This window comes from Microcaecilia unicolor, chromosome 14, assembly GCF_901765095.1.
Source record: "Microcaecilia unicolor chromosome 14, aMicUni1.1, whole genome shotgun sequence".
Lineage (NCBI taxonomy): Eukaryota > Metazoa > Chordata > Amphibia > Gymnophiona > Siphonopidae > Microcaecilia > Microcaecilia unicolor.
In genome coordinates this window covers 347,516-371,783 of record NC_044044.1, presented here as the reverse complement: position 1 = coordinate 371,783, position 24,268 = coordinate 347,516, and the positions used below count along the sequence as shown (strand labels likewise).

The 24,268-nt window shown below is 46.1% G+C and overlaps 15 non-coding genes across 15 annotated transcripts; all 15 read right to left on the bottom strand.

The window, feature by feature from the left end:
* Positions 1-403: 403 nt before the first annotated feature.
* TRNAS-AGA lies at positions 404-485 on the bottom strand. Its single transcript has one exon. It is a non-coding gene; the product is annotated as a tRNA-Ser (tRNA).
* A 1,516-nt stretch (positions 486-2,001) lies between these two features.
* On the bottom strand, positions 2,002-2,083 carry TRNAS-UGA. The gene has a single exon. It is a non-coding gene; the product is annotated as a tRNA-Ser (tRNA).
* A 1,482-nt stretch (positions 2,084-3,565) lies between these two features.
* On the bottom strand, positions 3,566-3,647 carry TRNAS-AGA. The gene has a single exon. It is a non-coding gene; the product is annotated as a tRNA-Ser (tRNA).
* Positions 3,648-5,033: 1,386 nt separating this feature from the next.
* TRNAS-UGA lies at positions 5,034-5,115 on the bottom strand. The gene has a single exon. It is a non-coding gene; the product is annotated as a tRNA-Ser (tRNA).
* A 1,486-nt stretch (positions 5,116-6,601) lies between these two features.
* On the bottom strand, positions 6,602-6,683 carry TRNAS-UGA. Its single transcript has one exon. It is a non-coding gene; the product is annotated as a tRNA-Ser (tRNA).
* Positions 6,684-8,199: 1,516 nt separating this feature from the next.
* Positions 8,200-8,281, bottom strand: TRNAS-UGA. Its single transcript has one exon. It is a non-coding gene; the product is annotated as a tRNA-Ser (tRNA).
* A 1,486-nt stretch (positions 8,282-9,767) lies between these two features.
* TRNAS-AGA lies at positions 9,768-9,849 on the bottom strand. The gene has a single exon. It is a non-coding gene; the product is annotated as a tRNA-Ser (tRNA).
* A 1,386-nt stretch (positions 9,850-11,235) lies between these two features.
* On the bottom strand, positions 11,236-11,317 carry TRNAS-UGA. The gene has a single exon. It is a non-coding gene; the product is annotated as a tRNA-Ser (tRNA).
* Positions 11,318-12,804: 1,487 nt separating this feature from the next.
* Positions 12,805-12,886, bottom strand: TRNAS-AGA. The gene has a single exon. It is a non-coding gene; the product is annotated as a tRNA-Ser (tRNA).
* Positions 12,887-14,402: 1,516 nt separating this feature from the next.
* Positions 14,403-14,484, bottom strand: TRNAS-UGA. The gene has a single exon. It is a non-coding gene; the product is annotated as a tRNA-Ser (tRNA).
* Positions 14,485-16,324: 1,840 nt separating this feature from the next.
* TRNAS-UGA lies at positions 16,325-16,406 on the bottom strand. Its single transcript has one exon. It is a non-coding gene; the product is annotated as a tRNA-Ser (tRNA).
* Positions 16,407-17,923: 1,517 nt separating this feature from the next.
* On the bottom strand, positions 17,924-18,006 carry TRNAS-UGA. The gene has a single exon. It is a non-coding gene; the product is annotated as a tRNA-Ser (tRNA).
* Positions 18,007-19,486: 1,480 nt separating this feature from the next.
* Positions 19,487-19,568, bottom strand: TRNAS-UGA. Its single transcript has one exon. It is a non-coding gene; the product is annotated as a tRNA-Ser (tRNA).
* A 1,484-nt stretch (positions 19,569-21,052) lies between these two features.
* TRNAS-AGA lies at positions 21,053-21,134 on the bottom strand. The gene has a single exon. It is a non-coding gene; the product is annotated as a tRNA-Ser (tRNA).
* Positions 21,135-22,646: 1,512 nt separating this feature from the next.
* TRNAS-UGA lies at positions 22,647-22,728 on the bottom strand. Its single transcript has one exon. It is a non-coding gene; the product is annotated as a tRNA-Ser (tRNA).
* Between the last annotated feature and the right edge of the window lie 1,540 nt (positions 22,729-24,268).

The window sequence follows — 24,268 nt, the reverse complement described above, 5'->3', positions numbered from 1 at the left end:
TGCCATTGACGCTGGATTGCTGCAGCTCCTTAGCTTGCGAGATGTTTACCTACACAATCTAGTTCGAGTTCCTGTGCACTGTGGTGGTCTCTATTGGTCGCCAGTGCTTTCTGAAAAGTTTTTGCAGTCGAAAAAGCACTAGCGATACGATCTGAAAAGCTTTTTCCCACAGGAACGTGCTTCACATTGGGTCGGTGGCAGCCTACCATGTGGCATGACTTGTTGAGGTGTTCCATTTGGCTTGGTCTGATCTCATTGAGAAATAGTTTGAAATCATTTTCTGCTTTGCTGGACTGCTGCTTCAGTGTTGGAGATTCGTGAAGGGATTTGACCCTATGAACTGCAAGGCTTGCTAAAGAGAGAAAAAAATAATCCTCTACTAGTAAGAGGAATTTTACAACCCCGTAGTCAGCAGGATTTGAACCTGCGCAGGGAGACCCCAATGGATTTCTAGTCCATCGCCTTAACCACTCGGCCATGACTACCACTTGTTTGAAGCTGCTGTCTGCAGGTGCTCGTGGTCATGACCCTCTCAAAGCTTCTCGTCCGCGCCTGTGGAGAAAACGGTCATGCCTATGCCCAAAGCCTGCTACTTCTTAATAACCGCCTTCTTCTCCCACATCATCTCCTGACTCTGTGTTTCTTCACGTCTTCTAATCCGTAAGAATGATTCTGAGCACAGGGCCCTGGAGTGGTTGCTTTCAAAGAAGCAGAAATGCCTTGTCTTTGTGGCAAATAACCACTCTTCTGTTCATTGCACCAACACGTCTACCATTATAGACTTAAAGAGACATTCCCCAGAAGTGTACTCTACCCCGGTGCTCAACCTTTTTCTTTCACAGCCCTCTCTATGTAGACCAAACATTTTTTTCACTGCATTTACTTTCGGTAAGTAAGAAAAGATAGATTTAATCACCAGGCAGAGCCCTGTGATCGCGGACAGGCTAGTCTATTCATTGTGCGGAGCTAAACATAAAGCAGGAGGAATAAAATCAAACAATACCAATCAGCCTTCTTGTATGGATACTGTCTGGAAATGGTAAGATCTGGCAGGAAAATAAAAGACAAGGAAGAGAAGGGATACCGACGGTAAAAAAAAAGAAAGATAACAGACAATTTATGGCGCCTCCTCTTCTTCCTCCTGTGCAAGCACTCACTCACGCACGCATATAGACATTTTGGAAGGATGAAGACTTTAAAAGTTCAACTTACAGAATTTCTTTCCCGTATACCGTGTTTTCTGATATCAGCAGGTCCCACGGCCATGCAAGGAGATGGGGCAACAGAACCTGCGCTTATCTGTTTTGGCAGCGGTTTCTCTTCTGGCAGCGATCCATCTTATTTGTTTTTAAGGCAGTGTCCTGGGCTGCACCTTTCACGGGTCTGCATTCGTCGATGCCGTTCAAGGTGACTGACGGCCTAAGAGCGTGTTCCTGTTCCCGCTGTGTACCTTCTACGATCCTCTGCTCCTTCTGCTTTCAAAATGTACAGTACTGGCTTACAGCGATTCTTGCAGATTACCTCTTGGGCAGCGAGGAGATTTTGTGTTCACGCATGCAATTTTTCAAGACCATTATGAGGCCAGACTCCGTGCCACTGACGCTGGATTGCTGCGACTCCTTAGGTTGGGAGATGTTTACCTAAAGCATCTACTTTGAGTTCCTGTGCACTGAGGTGTGCTCTATTAGTCACCAGTGCTTTCTGAAAAGTTTTTGCAGTCGAAAAAGCACTAGCGATACGATCTGAAAAGCTTTTTCCCACAGGAACTTGCTTCAGATTTGGTTGGTGGCAGCCTACCATGGGGCATGACTTGTTGAGATGTTCCATTTGGCTTGGTCTGATCTCATTAGAAATTAGCTTGAAATCCTTTTGTGCTTTGCTGGACTGCAGCTTCAGTGTTTTCAGATTCGTGAAGGGAGTTGGCCACATGAACTATAAGACTTCCCTCCGAAAAAGGGGTATAAAAATCAAAACTCCACTAGTAAGACATCCTTGCTGTACCGTAGTCAGCAGGATTTGAACCTGCGCAGGGAGACCCCAATGGATTTCAAGTCCATCGCCTTAACCACTCGGCCATGACTACCACTTGCTTGAAGCTGCTCTCTGCAGGTGCTCGTGGTCATGACCCTCTCAAAGCTTCTTGTCCGCGCCTGTGGAGAAAAAGGACATGCCTATGCCCAAAGCCTGCTACTTCTTATTAACAGCTTTCTTCTCCCTCATCATCTCCTGACTCTGTGTTTCTTCACGTCTTCAAATCTGTAAGAACGATTCTGAGCACAGGGCCCTGGAGTGATTGCTTTCAAAGAAGCAGAAATGCCTTGTCCTTGTGGCAAATAACCACTCTTCTGTTCATTGCACCAGGACTTGGAAAGTCCACACGTCTACCATTATAGACTTATGGAGACGTTCCCAAGAAGAGTACTCTACCCCTGCTCTCACCTTATTTCTTTCAACGCCCTCTATATGCATACCAAAGATGTTTCAATACATTTACTTTGGGGAAGAAAGAAAGGGTAGATTTCATCAGCTGTCAAAGCCATGTGATCTTAGACAGGAGGAATAATATCAAGCAATACCAATCAGACTTCTTCTCTGGCTAACGGTCTGGAAATGACAAGAACTGGCAGGAAAAGAAAAGACGAGAAAGAGAAGGGCTAGCGATGGTAAAAAAGAAAGGGAAACAACAGCTAATGGAGCCTCCACTTGCCTCTCCTATGCAAGCATTCACTCACGTATACAGGCCCTTTGGAAGTGTGAAGACTTTACAGAATTTCTTTCCATTATACCGTGTTCTCTGATATCCGCAGGTCCCACGGCCCGCGGCGGGAAGGGGTAATATCTCTTTCCTGGTCTTTCTTACAGAATCTGCGTGTTTCTGTTTCTCCAGTAGTTTCTTTCCTGACAGTGATCCATCTTATTTGTTTATAAGGCAGTGTCCTGGGCTGCACCTTCCACCCGTTTGCATGCGTCCATGCTGTTCAAAGTGGCTGGCTGCCTAAGAGCGTGGCTGTGTTTCCCGTGTGTAACCTCTATGACCCGCTGCTCCTTCTGTTTCAAAACTTACAGCCTTGGCATACAGGTGTTGTTGCGGATTACCTCGTGGGCAGCGAGGAGATTTTGTGTTCACGCATCCAAGTTTTCAAGACCAGTAAAGGCCAGTCTCCCTGCCATTGACGCTGGATTGCTGCAGCTCCTTAGCTTGCGAGATGTTTACCTACACAATCTAGTTCGAGTTCCTGTGCACTGTGGTGGTCTCTATTGGTCGCCAGTGCTTTCTGAAAAGTTTTTGCAGTCGAAAAAGCACTAGCGATACGATCTGAAAAGCTTTTTCCCACAGGAACGTGCTTCACATTGGGTCGGTGGCAGCCTACCATGTGGCATGACTTGTTGAGGTGTTCCATTTGGCTTGGTCTGATCTCATTGCGAAATAGTTTGAAATCATTTTCTGCTTTGCTGGACTGCTGCTTCAGTGTTGGATCGTGAAGGGATTTGACCCTATGAACTGCAAGGCTTGCTAAAGAGAGAAAAAAATAATCCTCTACTAGTAAGAGGAATTTTGCAACCCCGTAGTCAGCAGGATTTGAACCTGCGCAGGGAGACCCCAATGGATTTCTAGTCCATCGCCTTAACCACTCGGCCATGACTACCACTTGTTTGAAGCTGCTGTCTGCAGGTGCTCGTGGTCATGACCCTCTCAAAGCTTCTCGTCCGCGCCTGTGGAGAAAACGGTCATGCCTATGCCCAAAGCCTGCTACTTCTTAATAACCGCCTTCTTCTCCCACATCATTATACCATTATAGTCTACCATTATAGACTTAAAGAGACATTCCCCAGAAGTGTACTCTACCCCTGTGCTCAACCTTTTTCTTTCACAGCCCTCTCTATGTAGACCAAACATTTTTTTCACTGCATTTACTTTCGGTAAATAAGAAAAGATAGATTTAATCACCAGGCAGAGCCCTGTGATCGCGGACAGGCTAGTCTATTCATTGTGCGGAGCTAAACATAAAGCAGGAGGAATAAAATCAAACAATACCAATCAGCCTTCTTGTATGGATACTGTCTGGAAATGGTAAGATCTGGCAGGAAAATAAAAGACAAGGAAGAGAAAGGATACCGACGGTAAAAAAAAGAAAGATAACAGACAATTTATGGCGCCTCCTCTTCTTCCTCCTGTGCAAGCACTCACTCACGCACGCATATAGACATTTTGGAAGGATGAAGACTTTAAAAGTTCAACTTACAGAATTTCTTTCCCGTATACCGTGTTTTCTGATATCAGCAGGTCCCACGGCCATGCAAGGAGATGGGGCAACAGAACCTGCGCTTATCTGTTTTGGCAGCGGTTTCTCTTCTGGCAGCGATCCATCTTATTTGTTTTTAAGGCAGTGTCCTGGGCTGCACCTTTCACGGGTCTGCATTCGTCGATGCCGTTCAAGGTGACTGACGGCCTAAGAGCGTGTTCCTGTTCCCGCTGTGTACCTTCTACGATCCTCTGCTCCTTCTGCTTTCAAAATGTACAGTACTGGCTTACAGCGATTCTTGCAGATTACCTCTTGGGCAGCGAGGAGATTTTGTGTTCACGCATGCAATTTTTCAAGACCATTATGAGGCCAGACTCCGTGCCACTGACGCTGGATTGCTGCGACTCCTTAGGTTGGGAGATGTTTACCTAAAGCATCTACTTTGAGTTCCTGTGCACTGAGGTGTGCTCTATTAGTCACCAGTGCTTTCTGAAAAGTTTTTGCAGTCGAAAAAGCACTAGCGATACGATCTGAAAAGCTTTTTCCCACAGGAACTTGCTTCAGATTTGGTTGGTGGCAGCCTACCATGGGGCATGACTTGTTGAGATGTTCCATTTGGCTTGGTCTGATCTCATTAGAAATTAGCTTGAAATCCTTTTGTGCTTTGCTGGACTGCAGCTTCAGTGTTTTCAGATTCGTGAAGGGAGTTGGCCACATGAACTATAAGACTTCCCTCCGAAAAAGGGGTATAAAAATCAAAACTCCACTAGTAAGACATCCTTGCTGTACCGTAGTCAGCAGGATTTGAACCTGCGCAGGGAGACCCCAATGGATTTCAAGTCCATCGCCTTAACCACTCGGCCATGACTACCACTTGCTTGAAGCTGCTCTCTGCAGGTGCTCGTGGTCATGACCCTCTCAAAGCTTCTTGTCCGCGCCTGTGGAGAAAAAGGACATGCCTATGCCCAAAGCCTGCTACTTCTTATTAACAGCTTTCTTCTCCCTCATCATCTCCTGACTCTGTGTTTCTTCACGTCTTCAAATCTGTAAGAACGATTCTGAGCACAGGGCCCTGGAGTGATTGCTTTCAAAGAAGCAGAAATGCCTTGTCCTTGTGGCAAATAACCACTCTTCTGTTCATTGCACCAGGACTTGGAAAGTCCACACGTCTACCATTATAGACTTATGGAGACGTTCCCAAGAAGAGTACTCTACCCCTGCTCTCACCTTATTTCTTTCAACGCCCTCTATATGCATACCAAAGATGTTTCAATACATTTACTTTGGGGAAGAAAGAAAGGGTAGATTTCATCAGCTGTCAAAGCCATGTGATCTTAGACAGGAGGAATAATATCAAGCAATACCAATCAGACTTCTTCTCTGGCTAACGGTCTGGAAATGACAAGAACTGGCAGGAAAAGAAAAGACGAGAAAGAGAAGGGCTAGCGATGGTAAAAAAGAAAGGGAAACAACAGCTAATGGAGCCTCCACTTGCCTCTCCTATGCAAGCATTCACTCACGTATACAGGCCCTTTGGAAGTGTGAAGACTTTACAGAATTTCTTTCCATTATACCGTGTTCTCTGATATCCGCAGGTCCCACGGCCCGCGGCGGGAAGGGGTAATATCTCTTTCCTGGTCTTTCTTACAGAATCTGCGTGTTTCTGTTTCTCCAGTAGTTTCTTTCCTGACAGTGATCCATCTTATTTGTTTATAAGGCAGTGTCCTGGGCTGCACCTTCCACCCGTTTGCATGCGTCCATGCTGTTCAAAGTGGCTGGCTGCCTAAGAGCGTGGCTGTGTTTCCCGTGTGTAACCTCTATGACCCGCTGCTCCTTCTGTTTCAAAACTTACAGCCTTGGCATACAGGTGTTGTTGCGGATTACCTCGTGGGCAGCGAGGAGATTTTGTGTTCACGCATCCAAGTTTTCAAGACCAGTAAAGGCCAGTCTCCCTGCCATTGACGCTGGATTGCTGCAGCTCCTTAGCTTGCGAGATGTTTACCTACACAATCTAGTTCGAGTTCCTGTGCACTGTGGTGGTCTCTATTGGTCGCCAGTGCTTTCTGAAAAGTTTTTGCAGTCGAAAAAGCACTAGCGATACGATCTGAAAAGCTTTTTCCCACAGGAACGTGCTTCACATTGGGTCGGTGGCAGCCTACCATGTGGCATGACTTGTTGAGGTGTTCCATTTGGCTTGGTCTGATCTCATTGAGAAATAGTTTGAAATCATTTTCTGCTTTGCTGGACTGCTGCTTCAGTGTTGGAAGATTCGTGAAGGGATTTGACCCTATGAACTGCAAGGCTTGCTAAAGAGAGAAAAAAATAATCCTCTACTAGTAAGAGGAATTTTGCAACCCCGTAGTCAGCAGGATTTGAACCTGCGCAGGGAGACCCCAATGGATTTCAAGTCCATCGCCTTAACCACTCGGCCATGACTACCACTTGTTTGAAGCTGCTGTCTGCAGGTGCTCGTGGTCATGACCCTCTCAAAGCTTCTCGTCCGCGCCTGTGGAGAAAACGGTCATGCCTATGCCCAAAGCCTGCTACTTCTTAATAACCGCCTTCTTCTCCCACATCATCTCCTGACTCTGTGTTTCTTCACGTCTTCTAATCCGTAAGAATGATTCTGAGCACAGGGCCCTGGAGTGGTTGCTTTCAAAGAAGCAGAAATGCCTTGTCTTTGTGGCAAATAACCACTCTTCTGTTCATTGCACCAACACGTCTACCATTATAGACTTAAAGAGACATTCCCCAGAAGTGTACTCTACCCCGGTGCTCAACCTTTTTCTTTCACAGCCCTCTCTATGTAGACCAAACATTTTTTTCACTGCATTTACTTTCGGTAAGTAAGAAAAGATAGATTTAATCACCAGGCAGAGCCCTGTGATCGCGGACAGGCTAGTCTATTCATTGTGCGGAGCTAAACATAAAGCAGGAGGAATAAAATCAAACAATACCAATCAGCCTTCTTGTATGGATACTGTCTGGAAATGGTAAGATCTGGCAGGAAAATAAAAGACAAGGAAGAGAAGGGATACCGACGGTAAAAAAAAAGAAAGATAACAGACAATTTATGGCGCCTCCTCTTCTTCCTCCTGTGCAAGCACTCACTCACGCACGCATATAGACATTTTGGAAGGATGAAGACTTTAAAAGTTCAACTTACAGAATTTCTTTCCCGTATACCGTGTTTTCTGATATCAGCAGGTCCCACGGCCATGCAAGGAGATGGGGCAACAGAACCTGCGCTTATCTGTTTTGGCAGCGGTTTCTCTTCTGGCAGCGATCCATCTTATTTGTTTTTAAGGCAGTGTCCTGGGCTGCACCTTTCACGGGTCTGCATTCGTCGATGCCGTTCAAGGTGACTGACGGCCTAAGAGCGTGTTCCTGTTCCCGCTGTGTACCTTCTACGATCCTCTGCTCCTTCTGCTTTCAAAATGTACAGTACTGGCTTACAGCGATTCTTGCAGATTACCTCTTGGGCAGCGAGGAGATTTTGTGTTCACGCATGCAATTTTTCAAGACCATTATGAGGCCAGACTCCGTGCCACTGACGCTGGATTGCTGCGACTCCTTAGGTTGGGAGATGTTTACCTAAAGCATCTACTTTGAGTTCCTGTGCACTGAGGTGTGCTCTATTAGTCACCAGTGCTTTCTGAAAAGTTTTTGCAGTCGAAAAAGCACTAGCGATACGATCTGAAAAGCTTTTTCCCACAGGAACTTGCTTCAGATTTGGTTGGTGGCAGCCTACCATGGGGCATGACTTGTTGAGATGTTCCATTTGGCTTGGTCTGATCTCATTAGAAATTAGCTTGAAATCCTTTTGTGCTTTGCTGGACTGCAGCTTCAGTGTTTTCAGATTCGTGAAGGGAGTTGGCCACATGAACTATAAGACTTCCCTCCGAAAAAGGGGTATAAAAATCAAAACTCCACTAGTAAGACATCCTTGCTGTACCGTAGTCAGCAGGATTTGAACCTGCGCAGGGAGACCCCAATGGATTTCAAGTCCATCGCCTTAACCACTCGGCCATGACTACCACTTGCTTGAAGCTGCTCTCTGCAGGTGCTCGTGGTCATGACCCTCTCAAAGCTTCTTGTCCGCGCCTGTGGAGAAAAAGGACATGCCTATGCCCAAAGCCTGCTACTTCTTATTAACAGCTTTCTTCTCCCTCATCATCTCCTGACTCTGTGTTTCTTCACGTCTTCAAATCTGTAAGAACGATTCTGAGCACAGGGCCCTGGAGTGATTGCTTTCAAAGAAGCAGAAATGCCTTGTCCTTGTGGCAAATAACCACTCTTCTGTTCATTGCACCAGGACTTGGAAAGTCCACACGTCTACCATTATAGACTTATGGAGACGTTCCCAAGAAGAGTACTCTACCCCTGCTCTCACCTTATTTCTTTCAACGCCCTCTATATGCATACCAAAGATGTTTCAATACATTTACTTTGGGGAAGAAAGAAAGGGTAGATTTCATCAGCTGTCAAAGCCATGTGATCTTAGACAGGAGGAATAATATCAAGCAATACCAATCAGACTTCTTCTCTGGCTAACGGTCTGGAAATGACAAGAACTGGCAGGAAAAGAAAAGACGAGAAAGAGAAGGGCTAGCGATGGTAAAAAAGAAAGGGAAACAACAGCTAATGGAGCCTCCACTTGCCTCTCCTATGCAAGCATTCACTCACGTATACAGGCCCTTTGGAAGTGTGAAGACTTTACAGAATTTCTTTCCATTATACCGTGTTCTCTGATATCCGCAGGTCCCACGGCCCGCGGCGGGAAGGGGTAATATCTCTTTCCTGGTCTTTCTTACAGAATCTGCGTGTTTCTGTTTCTCCAGTAGTTTCTTTCCTGACAGTGATCCATCTTATTTGTTTATAAGGCAGTGTCCTGGGCTGCACCTTCCACCCGTTTGCATGCGTCCATGCTGTTCAAAGTGGCTGGCTGCCTAAGAGCGTGGCTGTGTTTCCCGTGTGTAACCTCTATGACCCGCTGCTCCTTCTGTTTCAAAACTTACAGCCTTGGCATACAGGTGTTGTTGCGGATTACCTCGTGGGCAGCGAGGAGATTTTGTGTTCACGCATCCAAGTTTTCAAGACCAGTAAAGGCCAGTCTCCCTGCCATTGACGCTGGATTGCTGCAGCTCCTTAGCTTGCGAGATGTTTACCTACACAATCTAGTTCGAGTTCCTGTGCACTGTGGTGGTCTCTATTGGTCGCCAGTGCTTTCTGAAAAGTTTTTGCAGTCGAAAAAGCACTAGCGATACGATCTGAAAAGCTTTTTCCCACAGGAACGTGCTTCACATTGGGTCGGTGGCAGCCTACCATGTGGCATGACTTGTTGAGGTGTTCCATTTGGCTTGGTCTGATCTCATTGAGAAATAGTTTGAAATCATTTTCTGCTTTGCTGGACTGCTGCTTCAGTGTTGGAAGATTCGTGAAGGGATTTGACCCTATGAACTGCAAGGCTTGCTAAAGAGAGAAAAAAATAATCCTCTACTAGTAAGAGGAATTTTGCAACCCCGTAGTCAGCAGGATTTGAACCTGCGCAGGGAGACCCCAATGGATTTCTAGTCCATCGCCTTAACCACTCGGCCATGACTACCACTTGTTTGAAGCTGCTGTCTGCAGGTGCTCGTGGTCATGACCCTCTCAAAGCTTCTCGTCCGCGCCTGTGGAGAAAACGGTCATGCCTATGCCCAAAGCCTGCTACTTCTTAATAACCGCCTTCTTCTCCCACATCATTATACCATTATAGTCTACCATTATAGACTTAAAGAGACATTCCCCAGAAGTGTACTCTACCCCTGTGCTCAACCTTTTTCTTTCACAGCCCTCTCTATGTAGACCAAACATTTTTTTCACTGCATTTACTTTCGGTAAATAAGAAAAGATAGATTTAATCACCAGGCAGAGCCCTGTGATCGCGGACAGGCTAGTCTATTCATTGTGCGGAGCTAAACATAAAGCAGGAGGAATAAAATCAAACAATACCAATCAGCCTTCTTGTATGGATACTGTCTGGAAATGGTAAGATCTGGCAGGAAAATAAAAGACAAGGAAGAGAAAGGATACCGACGGTAAAAAAAAAGAAAGATAACAGACAATTTATGGCGCCTCCTCTTCTTCCTCCTGTGCAAGCACTCACTCACGCACGCATATAGACATTTTGGAAGGATGAAGACTTTAAAAGTTCAACTTACAGAATTTCTTTCCCGTATACCGTGTTTTCTGATATCAGCAGGTCCCACGGCCATGCAAGGAGATGGGGCAACAGAACCTGCGCTTATCTGTTTTGGCAGCGGTTTCTCTTCTGGCAGCGATCCATCTTATTTGTTTTTAAGGCAGTGTCCTGGGCTGCACCTTTCACGGGTCTGCATTCGTCGATGCCGTTCAAGGTGACTGACGGCCTAAGAGCGTGTTCCTGTTCCCGCTGTGTACCTTCTACGATCCTCTGCTCCTTCTGCTTTCAAAATGTACAGTACTGGCTTACAGCGATTCTTGCAGATTACCTCTTGGGCAGCGAGGAGATTTTGTGTTCACGCATGCAATTTTTCAAGACCATTATGAGGCCAGACTCCGTGCCACTGACGCTGGATTGCTGCGACTCCTTAGGTTGGGAGATGTTTACCTAAAGCATCTACTTTGAGTTCCTGTGCACTGAGGTGTGCTCTATTAGTCACCAGTGCTTTCTGAAAAGTTTTTGCAGTCGAAAAAGCACTAGCGATACGATCTGAAAAGCTTTTTCCCACAGGAACTTGCTTCAGATTTGGTTGGTGGCAGCCTACCATGGGGCATGACTTGTTGAGATGTTCCATTTGGCTTGGTCTGATCTCATTAGAAATTAGCTTGAAATCCTTTTGTGCTTTGCTGGACTGCAGCTTCAGTGTTTCAGATTCGTGAAGGGAGTTGGCCACATGAACTATAAGACTTCCCTCCGAAAAAGGGGTATAAAAATCAAAACTCCACTAGTAAGACATCCTTGCTGTACCGTAGTCAGCAGGATTTGAACCTGCGCAGGGAGACCCCAATGGATTTCAAGTCCATCGCCTTAACCACTCGGCCATGACTACCACTTGCTTGAAGCTGCTCTCTGCAGGTGCTCGTGGTCATGACCCTCTCAAAGCTTCTTGTCCGCGCCTGTGGAGAAAAAGGACATGCCTATGCCCAAAGCCTGCTACTTCTTATTAACAGCTTTCTTCTCCCTCATCATCTCCTGACTCTGTGTTTCTTCACGTCTTCAAATCTGTAAGAACGATTCTGAGCACAGGGCCCTGGAGTGATTGCTTTCAAAGAAGCAGAAATGCCTTGTCCTTGTGGCAAATAACCACTCTTCTGTTCATTGCACCAGGACTTGGAAAGTCCACACGTCTACCATTATAGACTTATGGAGACGTTCCCAAGAAGAGTACTCTACCCCCTGCTCTCACCTTATTTCTTTCAACGCCCTCTATATGCATACCAAAGATGTTTCAATACATTTACTTTGGGGAAGAAAGAAAGGGTAGATTTCATCAGCTGTCAAAGCCATGTGATCTTAGACAGGAGGAATAATATCAAGCAATACCAATCAGACTTCTTCTCTGGCTAACGGTCTGGAAATGACAAGAACTGGCAGGAAAAGAAAAGACGAGAAAGAGAAGGGCTAGCGATGGTAAAAAAGAAAGGGAAACAACAGCTAATGGAGCCTCCACTTGCCTCTCCTATGCAAGCATTCACTCACGTATACAGGCCCTTTGGAAGTGTGAAGACTTTACAGAATTTCTTTCCATTATACCGTGTTCTCTGATATCCGCAGGTCCCACGGCCCGCGGCGGGAAGGGGTAATATCTCTTTCCTGGTCTTTCTTACAGAATCTGCGTGTTTCTGTTTCTCCAGTAGTTTCTTTCCTGACAGTGATCCATCTTATTTGTTTATAAGGCAGTGTCCTGGGCTGCACCTTCCACCCGTTTGCATGCGTCCATGCTGTTCAAAGTGGCTGGCTGCCTAAGAGCGTGGCTGTGTTTCCCGTGTGTAACCTCTATGACCCGCTGCTCCTTCTGTTTCAAAACTTACAGCCTTGGCATACAGGTGTTGTTGCGGATTACCTCGTGGGCAGCGAGGAGATTTTGTGTTCACGCATCCAAGTTTTCAAGACCAGTAAAGGCCAGTCTCCCTGCCATTGACGCTGGATTGCTGCAGCTCCTTAGCTTGCGAGATGTTTACCTACACAATCTAGTTCGAGTTCCTGTGCACTGTGGTGGTCTCTATTGGTCGCCAGTGCTTTCTGAAAAGTTTTTGCAGTCGAAAAAGCACTAGCGATACGATCTGAAAAGCTTTTTCCCACAGGAACGTGCTTCACATTGGGTCGGTGGCAGCCTACCATGTGGCATGACTTGTTGAGGTGTTCCATTTGGCTTGGTCTGATCTCATTGAGAAATAGTTTGAAATCATTTTCTGCTTTGCTGGACTGCTGCTTCAGTGTTGGAAGATTCGTGAAGGGATTTGACCCTATGAACTGCAAGGCTTGCTAAAGAGAGAAAAAAATAATCCTCTACTAGTAAGAGGAATTTTGCAACCCCGTAGTCAGCAGGATTTGAACCTGCGCAGGGAGACCCCAATGGATTTCTAGTCCATCGCCTTAACCACTCGGCCATGACTACCACTTGTTTGAAGCTGCTGTCTGCAGGTGCTCGTGGTCATGACCCTCTCAAAGCTTCTCGTCCGCGCCTGTGGAGAAAACGGTCATGCCTATGCCCAAAGCCTGCTACTTCTTAATAACCGCCTTCTTCTCCCACATCATCTCCTGACTCTGTGTTTCTTCACGTCTTCTAATCCGTAAGAATGATTCTGAGCACAGGGCCCTGGAGTGGTTGCTTTCAAAGAAGCAGAAATGCCTTGTCTTTGTGGCAAATAACCACTCTTCTGTTCATTGCACCAACACGTCTACCATTATAGACTTAAAGAGACATTCCCCAGAAGTGTACTCTACCCCGGTGCTCAACCTTTTTCTTTCACAGCCCTCTCTATGTAGACCAAACATTTTTTTCACTGCATTTACTTTCGGTAAGTAAGAAAAGATAGATTTAATCACCAGGCAGAGCCCTGTGATCGCGGACAGGCTAGTCTATTCATTGTGCGGAGCTAAACATAAAGCAGGAGGAATAAAATCAAACAATACCAATCAGCCTTCTTGTATGGATACTGTCTGGAAATGGTAAGATCTGGCAGGAAAATAAAAGACAAGGAAGAGAAGGGATACCGACGGTAAAAAAAAAGAAAGATAACAGACAATTTATGGCGCCTCCTCTTCTTCCTCCTGTGCAAGCACTCACTCACGCACGCATATAGACATTTTGGAAGGATGAAGACTTTAAAAGTTCAACTTACAGAATTTCTTTCCCGTATACCGTGTTTTCTGATATCAGCAGGTCCCACGGCCATGCAAGGAGATGGGGCAACAGAACCTGCGCTTATCTGTTTTGGCAGCGGTTTCTCTTCTGGCAGCGATCCATCTTATTTGTTTTTAAGGCAGTGTCCTGGGCTGCACCTTTCACGGGTCTGCATTCGTCGATGCCGTTCAAGGTGACTGACGGCCTAAGAGCGTGTTCCTGTTCCCGCTGTGTACCTTCTACGATCCTCTGCTCCTTCTGCTTTCAAAATGTACAGTACTGGCTTACAGCGATTCTTGCAGATTACCTCTTGGGCAGCGAGGAGATTTTGTGTTCACGCATGCAATTTTTCAAGACCATTATGAGGCCAGACTCCGTGCCACTGACGCTGGATTGCTGCGACTCCTTAGGTTGGGAGATGTTTACCTAAAGCATCTACTTTGAGTTCCTGTGCACTGAGGTGTGCTCTATTAGTCACCAGTGCTTTCTGAAAAGTTTTTGCAGTCGAAAAAGCACTAGCGATACGATCTGAAAAGCTTTTTCCCACAGGAACTTGCTTCAGATTTGGTTGGTGGCAGCCTACCATGGGGCATGACTTGTTGAGATGTTCCATTTGGCTTGGTCTGATCTCATTAGAAATTAGCTTGAAATCCTTTTGTGCTTTGCTGGACTGCAGCTTCAGTGTTTTCAGATTCGTGAAGGGAGTTGGCCACATGAACTATAAGACTTCCCTCCGAAAAAGGGGTATAAAAATCAAAACTCCACTAGTAAGACATCCTTGCTGTACCGTAGTCAGCAGGATTTGAACCTGCGCAGGGAGACCCCAATGGATTTCAAGTCCATCGCCTTAACCACTCGGCCATGACTACCACTTGCTTGAAGCTGCTCTCTGCAGGTGCTCGTGGTCATGACCCTCTCAAAGCTTCTTGTCCGCGCCTGTGGAGAAAAAGGACATGCCTATGCCCAAAGCCTGCTACTTCTTATTAACAGCTTTCTTCTCCTCATCATCTCCTGACTCTGTGTTTCTTCACGTCTTCAAATCTGTAAGAACGATTCTGAGCACAGGGCCCTGGAGTGATTGCTTTCAAAGAAGCAGAAATGCCTTGTCCTTGTGGCAAATAACCACTCTTCTGTTCATTGCACCAGGACTTGGAAAGTCCACACGTCTACCATTATAGACTTATGGAGACGTTCCCAAGAAGAGTACTCTACCCCTGCTCTCACCTTATTTCTTTCAACGCCCTCTATATGCATACCAAAGATGTTTCAATACATTTACTTTGGGGAAGAAAGAAAGGGTAGATTTCATCAGCTGTCAAAGCCATGTGATCTTAGACAGGAGGAATAATATCAAGCAATACCAATCAGACTTCTTCTCTGGCTAACGGTCTGGAAATGACAAGAACTGGCAGGAAAAGAAAAGACGAGAAAGAGAAGGGCTAGCGATGGTAAAAAAGAACTACTACTACTACTACTACTATTTAGCATTTCTATAGCGCTACAAGGCATACGCAGCGCTGTACAAACATAGAAGAAAGACAGTCCCTGCTCAAAGAGCTTACAATCTAATAGACAGAAAATAAATAAAGTAAGCAAATCAAATCAATTAATGTGAACGGGAAGGAAGAGAGGAGGGGGTAGGTGGAGGCGAGTGGTTACAAGTGGTTACGAGTCAAAAGCAATGTCAAAGAGGTGGGTTTTCAGTCTAGATTTAAAGGTGGCCAAGGATGGGGCAAGACGTAGGGGCTCAGGAAGTTTATTCCAGGCGTAGGGTGCAGCGAGACAGAAGGCGCGAAGTCTGGAGTTGGCAGAAAGGGAAACAACAGCTAATGGAGCCTCCACTTGCCTCTCCTATGCAAGCATTCACTCACGTATACAGGCCCTTTGGAAGTGTGAAGACTTTACAGAATTTCTTTCCATTATACCGTGTTCTCTGATATCCGCAGGTCCCACGGCCCGCGGCGGGAAGGGGTAATATCTCTTTCCTGGTCTTTCTTACAGAATCTGCGTGTTTCTGTTTCTCCAGTAGTTTCTTTCCTGACAGTGATCCATCTTATTTGTTTATAAGGCAGTGTCCTGGGCTGCACCTTCCACCCGTTTGCATGCGTCCATGCTGTTCAAAGTGGCTGGCTGCCTAAGAGCGTGGCTGTGTTTCCCGTTGTGTAACCTCTATGACCCGCTGCTCCTTCTGTTTCAAAACTTACAGCCTTGGCATACAGGTGTTGTTGCGGATTACCTCGTGGGCAGCGAGGAGATTTTGTGTTCACGCATCCAAGTTTTCAAGACCAGTAAAGGCCAGTCTCCCTGCCATTGACGCTGGATTGCTGCAGCTCCTTAGCTTGCGAGATGTTTACCTACACAATCTAGTTCGAGTTCCTGTGCACTGTGGTGGTCTCTATTGGTCGCCAGTGCTTTCTGAACAGTTTTTGCAGTCGAAAAAGCACTAGCGATACGATCTGAAAAGCTTTTTCCCACAGGAACGTGCTTCACATTGGGTCGGTGGCAGCCTACCATGTGGCATGACTTGTTGAGGTGTTCCATTTGGCTTGGTCTGATCTCATTGAGAAATAGTTTGAAATCATTTTCTGCTTTGCTGGACTGCTGCTTCAGTGTTGGAAGATTCGTGAAGGGATTTGACCCTATGAACTGCAAGGCTTGCTAAAGAGAGAAAAAAATAATCCTCTACTAGTAAGAGGAATTTTGCAACCCCGTAGTCAGCAGGATTTGAACCTGCGCAGGGAGACCCCAATGGATTTCAAGTCCATCGCCTTAACCACTCGGCCATGACTACCACTTGTTTGAAGCTGCTGTCTGCAGGTGCTCGTGGTCATGACCCTCTCAAAGCTTCTCGTCCGCGCCTGTGGAGAAAACGGTCATGCCTATGCCCAAAGCCTGCTACTTCTTAATAACCGCCTTCTTCTCCCACATCATCTCCTGACTCTGTGTTTCTTCACGTCTTCTAATCCGTAAGAATGATTCTGAGCACAGGGCCCTGGAGTGGTTGCTTTCAAAGAAGCAGAAATGCCTTGTCTTTGTGGCAAATAACCACTCTTCTGTTCATTGCACCAACACGTCTACCATTATAGACTTAAAGAGACATTCCCCAGAAGTGTACTCTACCCCGGTGCTCAACCTTTTTCTTTCACAGCCCTCTCTATGTAGACCAAACATTTTTTTCACTGCATTTACTTTCGGTAAGTAAGAAAAGATAGATTTAATCACCAGGCAGAGCCCTGTGATCGCGGACAGGCTAGTCTATTCATTGTGCGGAGCTAAACATAAAGCAGGAGGAATAAAATCAAACAATACCAATCAGCCTTCTTGTATGGATTACTGTCTGGAAATGGTAAGATCTGGCAGGAAAATAAAAGACAAGGAAGAGAAGGGATACCGACGGTAAAAAAAAAGAAAGATAACAGACAATTTATGGCGCCTCCTCTTCTTCCTCCTGTGCAAGCACTCACTCACGCACGGCATATAGACATTTTGGAAGGATGAAGACTTTAAAAGTTCAACTTACAGAATTTCTTTCCCGTATACTGTGTTTTCTGATATCAGCAGGTCCCACGGCCATGCAAGGAGATGGGGCAACAGAACCTGCGCTTATCTGTTTTGGCAGCGGTTTCTCTTCTGGCAGCGATCCATCTTATTTGTTTTTAAGGCAGTGTCCTGGGCTGCACCTTTCACGGGTCTGCATTCGTCGATGCCGTTCAAGGTGACTGACGGCCTAAGAGCGTGTTCCTGTTCCCGCTGTGTACCTTCTACGATCCTCTGCTCCTTCTGCTTTCAAAATGTACAGTACTGGCTTACAGCGATTCTTGCAGATTACCTCTTGGGCAGCGAGGAGATTTTGTGTTCACGCATGCAATTTTTCAAGACCATTATGAGGCCAGACTCCGTGCCACTGACGCTGGATTGCTGCGACTCCTTAGGTTGGGAGATGTTTACCTAAAGCATCTACTTTGAGTTCCTGTGCACTGAGGTGTGCTCTATTAGTCACCAGTGCTTTCTGAAAAGTTTTTGCAGTCGAAAAAGCACTAGCGATACGATCTGAAAAGCTTTTTCCCACAGGAACTTGCTTCAGATTTGGTTGGTGGCAGCCTACCATGGGGCATGACTTGTTGAGATGTTCCATTTGGCTTGGTCTGATCTCATTAGAAATTAGCTTGAAATCCTTTTGTGCTTTGCTGGACTGCAGCTTCAGTGTTTTCAGATTCGTGAAGGGAGTTGGCCACATGAACTATAAGACTTCCCTCCGAAAAGGGGTATAAAAATCAAAACTCCACTAGTAAGACATCCTTGCTGTACCGTAGTCAGCAGGATTTGAACCTGCGCAGGGAGACCCCAATGGATTTCAAGTCCATCGCCTTAAACCACTCGGCCATGACTACCACTTGCTTGAAGCTGCTCTCTGCAGGTGCTCGTGGTCATGACCCTCTCAAAGCTTCTTGTCCGCGCCTGTGGAGAAAAAGGACATGCCTATGCCCAAAGCCTGCTACTTCTTATTAACAGCTTTCTTCTCCCTCATCATCTCCTGACTCTGTGTTTCTTCACGTCTTCAAATCTGTAAGAACGATTCTGAGCACAGGGCCCTGGAGTGATTGCTTTCAAAGAAGCAGAAATGCCTTGTCCTTGTGGCAAATAACCACTCTTCTGTTCATTGCACCAGGACTTGGAAAGTCCACACGTCTACCATTATAGACTTATGGAGACGTTCCCAAGAAGAGTACTCTACCCCTGCTCTCACCTTATTTCTTTCAACGCCCTCTATATGCATACCAAAGATGTTCAATACATTTACTTTGGGGAAGAAGAAAGGGTAGATTTCATCAGCTGTCAAAGCCATGTGATCTTAGACAGGAGGAATAATATCAAGCAATACCAATCAGACTTCTTCTCTGGCTAACGGTCTGGAAATGACAAGAACTGGCAGGAAAAGAAAAGACGAGAAAGAGAAGGGCTAGCGATGGTAAAAAAGAAAGGGAAACAACAGCTAATGGAGCCTCCACTTGCCTCTCCTATGCAAGCATTCACTCACGTATACAGGCCCTTTGGAAGTGTGAAGACTTTACAGAATTTCTTTCCATTATACCGTGTTCTCTGATATCCGCAGGTCCCACGGCCCGCGGCGGGAAGGGGTAATATCTCTTTCCTGGTCTTTCTTACAGAATCTGCGTGTTTCTGTTTCTCCAGTAGTTTCTTTTCCTGACAGTGATCCATCTTATTTGTTTATAAGGCAGTGTCCTGGGCTGCACCTTCCACCCGTTTGCATGCGTCCATGCTGTTCAAAGTGGCTGGCTGCCTAAGAGCGTGGCTGTGTTTCCCGTGTGTAACCTCTATGACCCGCTGCTCCTTCTGTTTCAAAACTTACAGCCTTGGCATACAGGTGTTGTTGCGGATTACCTCGTGGGCAGCGAGGAGATTTGTGTTCACGCATCCAAGTTTTCAAGACCAGTAAAGGCCAGTCTCCCTGCCATTGACGCTGGATTGCTGCAGCTCCTTAGCTTGCGAGATGTTTACCTACACAATCTAGTTCGAGTTCCTGTGCACTGTGGTGGTCTCTATTGGTCGCCAGTGCTTTCTGAAAAGTTTTTGCAGTCGAAAAAGCACTAGCGATACGATCTGAAAAGCTTTTTCCCACAGGAACGTGCTTCACATTGGGTCGGTGGCAGCCTACCATGTGGCATGACTTGTTGAGGTGTTCCATTTGGCTTGGTCTGATCTCATTGCGAAATAGTTTGAAATCATTTTCTGCTTTGCTGGACTGCTGCTTCAGTGTTGGATCGTGAAGGGATTTGACCCTATGAACTGCAAGGCTTGCTAAAGAGAGAAAAAAATAATCCTCTACTAGTAAGAGGAATTTTGCAAACCCGTAGTCAGCAGGATTTGAACCTGCGCAGGAAGACCCCAATGGATTTCAAGTCCATCGCCTTAACCACTCGGCCATGACTACCACTTGCTTGAAGCTGCTCTCTGCAGGTGCTCGTGGTCATGACCCTCTCAAAGCTTCTTGTCCGCGCCTGTGGAGAAAAAGGACATGCCTATGCCCAAAGCCTGCTACTTCTTATTAACAGCTTTCTTCTCCCTCATCATCTCCTGACTCTGTGTTTCTTCACGTCTTCAAATCTGTAAGAACGATTCTGAGCACAGGGCCCTGGAGTGATTGCTTTCAAAGAAGCAGAAATGCCTTGTCCTTGTGGCAAATAACCACTCTTCTGTTCATTGCACCAGGACTTGGAAAGTCCACACGTCTACCATTATAGACTTATGGAGACGTTCCCAAGAAGAGTACTCTACTCCTGCTCTCACCTTATTCTTTCAACGCCCTCTATATGCATACCAAAGATGTTTCAATACATTTACTTTGGGGAAGAAAGAAAGGGTAGATTTCATCAGCTGTCAAAGCCATGTGATCTTAGACAGGAGGAATAATATCAAGCAATACCAATCAGACTTCTTCTCTGGCTAACGGTCTGGAAATGACAAGAACTGGCAGGAAAAGAAAAGACGAGAAAGAGAAGGGCTAGCGATGGTAAAAAAGAAAGGGAAACAACAGCTAATGGAGCCTCCACTTGCCTCTCCTATGCAAGCATTCACTCACGTATACAGGCCCTTTGGAAGTGTGAAGACTTTACAGAATTTCTTTCCATTATACCGTGTTCTCTGATATCCGCAGGTCCCACGGCCCGCGGCGGGAAGGGGTAATATCTCTTTCCTGGTCTTTCTTACAGAATCTGCGTGTTTCTGTTTCTCCAGTAGTTTCTTTCCTGACAGTGATCCATCTTATTTGTTTATAAGGCAGTGTCCTGGGCTGCACCTTCCACCCGTTTGCATGCGTCCATGCTGTTCAAAGTGGCTGGCTGCCTAAGAGCGTGGCTGTGTTTCCCGTGTGTAACCTCTATGACCCGCTGCTCCTTCTGTTTCAAAACTTACAGCCTTGGCATACAGGTGTTGTTGCGGATTACCTCATGGGCAGCGAGGAGATTTTGTGTTCACGCATCCAAGTTTTCAAGACCAGTAAAGGCCAGTCTCCCTGCCATTGACGCTGGATTGCTGCAGCTCCTTAGCTTGCGAGATGTTACCTACACAATCTAGTTCGAGTTCCTGTGCACTGTGGTGGTCTCTATTGGTCGCCAGTGCTTTCTGAAAAGTTTTTGCAGTCGAAAAAGCACTAGCGATACGATCTGAAAAGCTTTTTCCCACAGGAACGTGCTTCACATTGGGTCGGTGGCAGCCTACCATGTGGCATGACTTGTTGAGGTGTTCCATTTGGCTTGGTCTGATCTCATTGAGAAATAGTTTGAAATCATTTTCTGCTTTGCTGGACTGCTGCTTCAGTGTTGGAAGATTCGTGAAGGGATTTGACCCTATGAACTGCAAGGCTTGCTAAAGAGAGAAAAAAATAATCCTCTACTAGTAAGAGGAATTTTGCAACCCCGTAGTCAGCAGGATTTGAACCTGCGCAGGGAGACCCCAATGGATTTCTAGTCCATCGCCTTAACCACTCGGCCATGACTACCACTTGTTTGAAGCTGCTGTCTGCAGGTGCTCGTGGTCATGACCCTCTCAAAGCTTCTCGTCCGCGCCTGTGGAGAAAACGGTCATGCCTATGCCCAAAGCCTGCTACTTCTTAATAACCGCCTTCTTCTCCCACATCATCTCCTGACTCTGTGTTTCTTCACGTCTTCTAATCCGTAAGAATGATTCTGAGCACAGGGCCCTGGAGTGGTTGCTTTCAAAGAAGCAGAAATGCCTTGTCTTTGTGGCAAATAACCACTCTTCAGTTCATTGCACCAACACGTCTACCATTATAGACTTAAAGAGACATTCCCCAGAAGTGTACTCTACCCCGGTGCTCAACCTTTTTCTTTCACAGCCCTCTCTATGTAGACCAAACATTGTTTTCACTGCATTTACTTTCGGTAAGTAAGAAAAGATAGATTTAATCACCAGGCAGAGCCCTGTGATCTCGGACAGGCTAGTCTATTCATTGTGCGGAGCTAAACATAAAGCAGGAGGAATAAAATCAAACAATACCAATCAGCCTTCTTGTATGGATACTGTCTGGAAATGGTAAGATCTGGCAGGAAAATAAAAGACAAGGAAGAGAAGGGATACCGACGGTAAAAAAAAAGAAAGATAACAGACAATTTATGGCGCCTCCTCTTCTTCCTCCTGTGCAAGCACTCACTCACGCACGCATATAGACATTTTGGAAGGATGAAGACTTAAAAGTTCAACTTACAGAATTTCTTTCCCGTATACCGTGTTTTCTGATATCAGCAGGTCCCACGGCCATGCAAGGAGATGGGGCAACAGAACCTGCGCTTATCTGTTTTGGCAGCGGTTTCTCTTCTGGCAGCGATCCATCTTATTTGTTTTTAAGGCAGTGTCCTGGGCTGCACCTTTCACGGGTCTGCATTCGTCGATGCCGTTCAGGTGACTGACGGCCTAAGAGCGTGTTCCTGTTCCCGCTGTGTACCTTCTACGATCCTCTGCTCCTTCTGCTTTCAAAATGTACAGTACTGGCTTACAGCGATTCTTGCAGATTACCTCTTGGGCAGCGAGGAGATTTTGTGTTCACGCATGCAATTTTTCAAGACCATTATGAGGCCAGACTCCGTGCCACTGACGCTGGATTGCTGCGACTCCTTAGGTTGGGAGATGTTTACCTAAAGCATCTACTTTGAGTTCCTGTGCACTGAGGTGTGCTCTATTAGTCACCAGTGCTTTCTGAAAAGTTTTTGCAGTCGAAAAAGCACTAGCGATACGATCTGAAAAGCTTTTTCCCACAGGAACTTGCTTCAGATTTGGTTGGTGGCAGCCTACCATGGGGCATGACTTGTTGAGATGTTCCATTTGGCTTGGTCTGATCTCATTAGAAATTAGCTTGAAATCCTTTTGTGCTTTGCTGGACTGCAGCTTCAGTGTTTTCAGATTCGTGAAGGGAGTTGGCCACATGAACTATAAGACTTCCCTCCGAAAAAGGGGTATAAAATCAAAACTCCACTAGTAAGACATCCTGCTGTACCGTAGTCAGCAGGATTTGAACCTGCGCAGGGAGACCCCAATGGATTTCAAGTCCATCGCCTTAACCACTCGGCCATGACTACCACTTGCTTGAAGCTGCTCTCTGCAGGTGCTCGTGGTCATGACCCTCTCAAAGCTTCTTGTCCGCGCCTGTGGAGAAAAAGGACATGCCTATGCCCAAAGCCTGCTACTTCTTATTAACAGCTTTCTTCTCCCTCATCATCTCCTGACTCTGTGTTTCTTCACGTCTTCAAATCTGTAAGAACGATTCTGAGCACAGGGCCCTGGAGTGATTGCTTTCAAAGAAGCAGAAATGCCTTGTCCTTGTGGCAAATAACCACTCTTCTGTTCATTGCACCAGGACTTGGAAAGTCCACACGTCTACCATTATAGACTTATGGAGACGTTCCCAAGAAGAGTACTCTACCCCTGCTCTCACCTTATTTCTTTCAACGCCCTCTATATGCATACCAAAGAGGTTTCAATACATTTACTTTGGGGAAGAAAGAAAGGGTAGATTTCATCAGCTGTCAAAGCCATGTGATCTTAGACAGGAGGAATAATATCAAGCAATACCAATCAGACTTCTTCTCTGGCTAACGGTCTGGAAATGACAAGAACTGGCAGGAAAAGAAAAGACGAGAAGAGAAGGGCTAGCGATGGTAAAAAAGAAAGGGAAACAACAGCTAATGGAGCCTCCACCTTGCCTTCCTATGCAAGCATTCACTCACGTATACAGGCCCTTTGGAAGTGTGAAGACTTTACAGAATTTCTTTCCATTATACCGTGTTCTCTGATATCCGCAGGTCCCACGGCCCGCGGCGGGAAGGGGTAATATCTCTTTCCTGGTCTTTCTTACAGAATCTGCGTGTTTCTGTTTCTCCAGTAGTTTCTTTCCTGACAGTGATCCATCTTATTTGTTTATAAGGCAGTGTCCTGGGCTGCACCTTCCACCCCTTTGCATGCGTCCATGCTGTCAAAGTGGCTGGCTGCCTAAGAGCGTGGCTGTGTTTCCCGTGTGTACCCTCTATGACCCGCTGCTCCTTCTGTTTCAAAACTTACAGCCTTGGCATACAGGTGTTGTTGCGGATTACCTCGTGGGCAGCGAGGAGATTTTGTGTTCACGCATCCAAGTTTCAAGACCAGTAAAGGCCAGTCTCCCTGCCATTGACGCTGGATTGCTGCAGCTCCTTAGCTTGCGAGATGTTTACCTACACAATCTAGTTCGAGTTCCTGTGCCTGTGGTGGTCTCTATTGGTCGCCAGTGCTTTCTGAAAAGTTTTTGCAGTCGAAAAAGCACTAGCGATACGATCTGAAAAGCTTTTTCCCACAGGAACGTGCTTCACATTGGGTCGGTGGCAGCCTACCATGTGGCATGACTTGTTGAGGTGTTCCATTTGGCTTGGTCTGATCTCATTGAGAAATAGTTTGAAATCATTTTCTGCTTTGCTGGACTGCTGCTTCAGTGTTGGAAGATTCGTGAAGGGATTTGACCCTATGAACTGCAAGGCTTGCTAAAGAGAGAAAAAATAATCCTCTACTAGTAAGAGGAATTTTGCAACCCCGTAGTCAGCAGGATTTGAACCTGCGCAGGGAGACCCCAATGGATTTCAAGTCCATCGC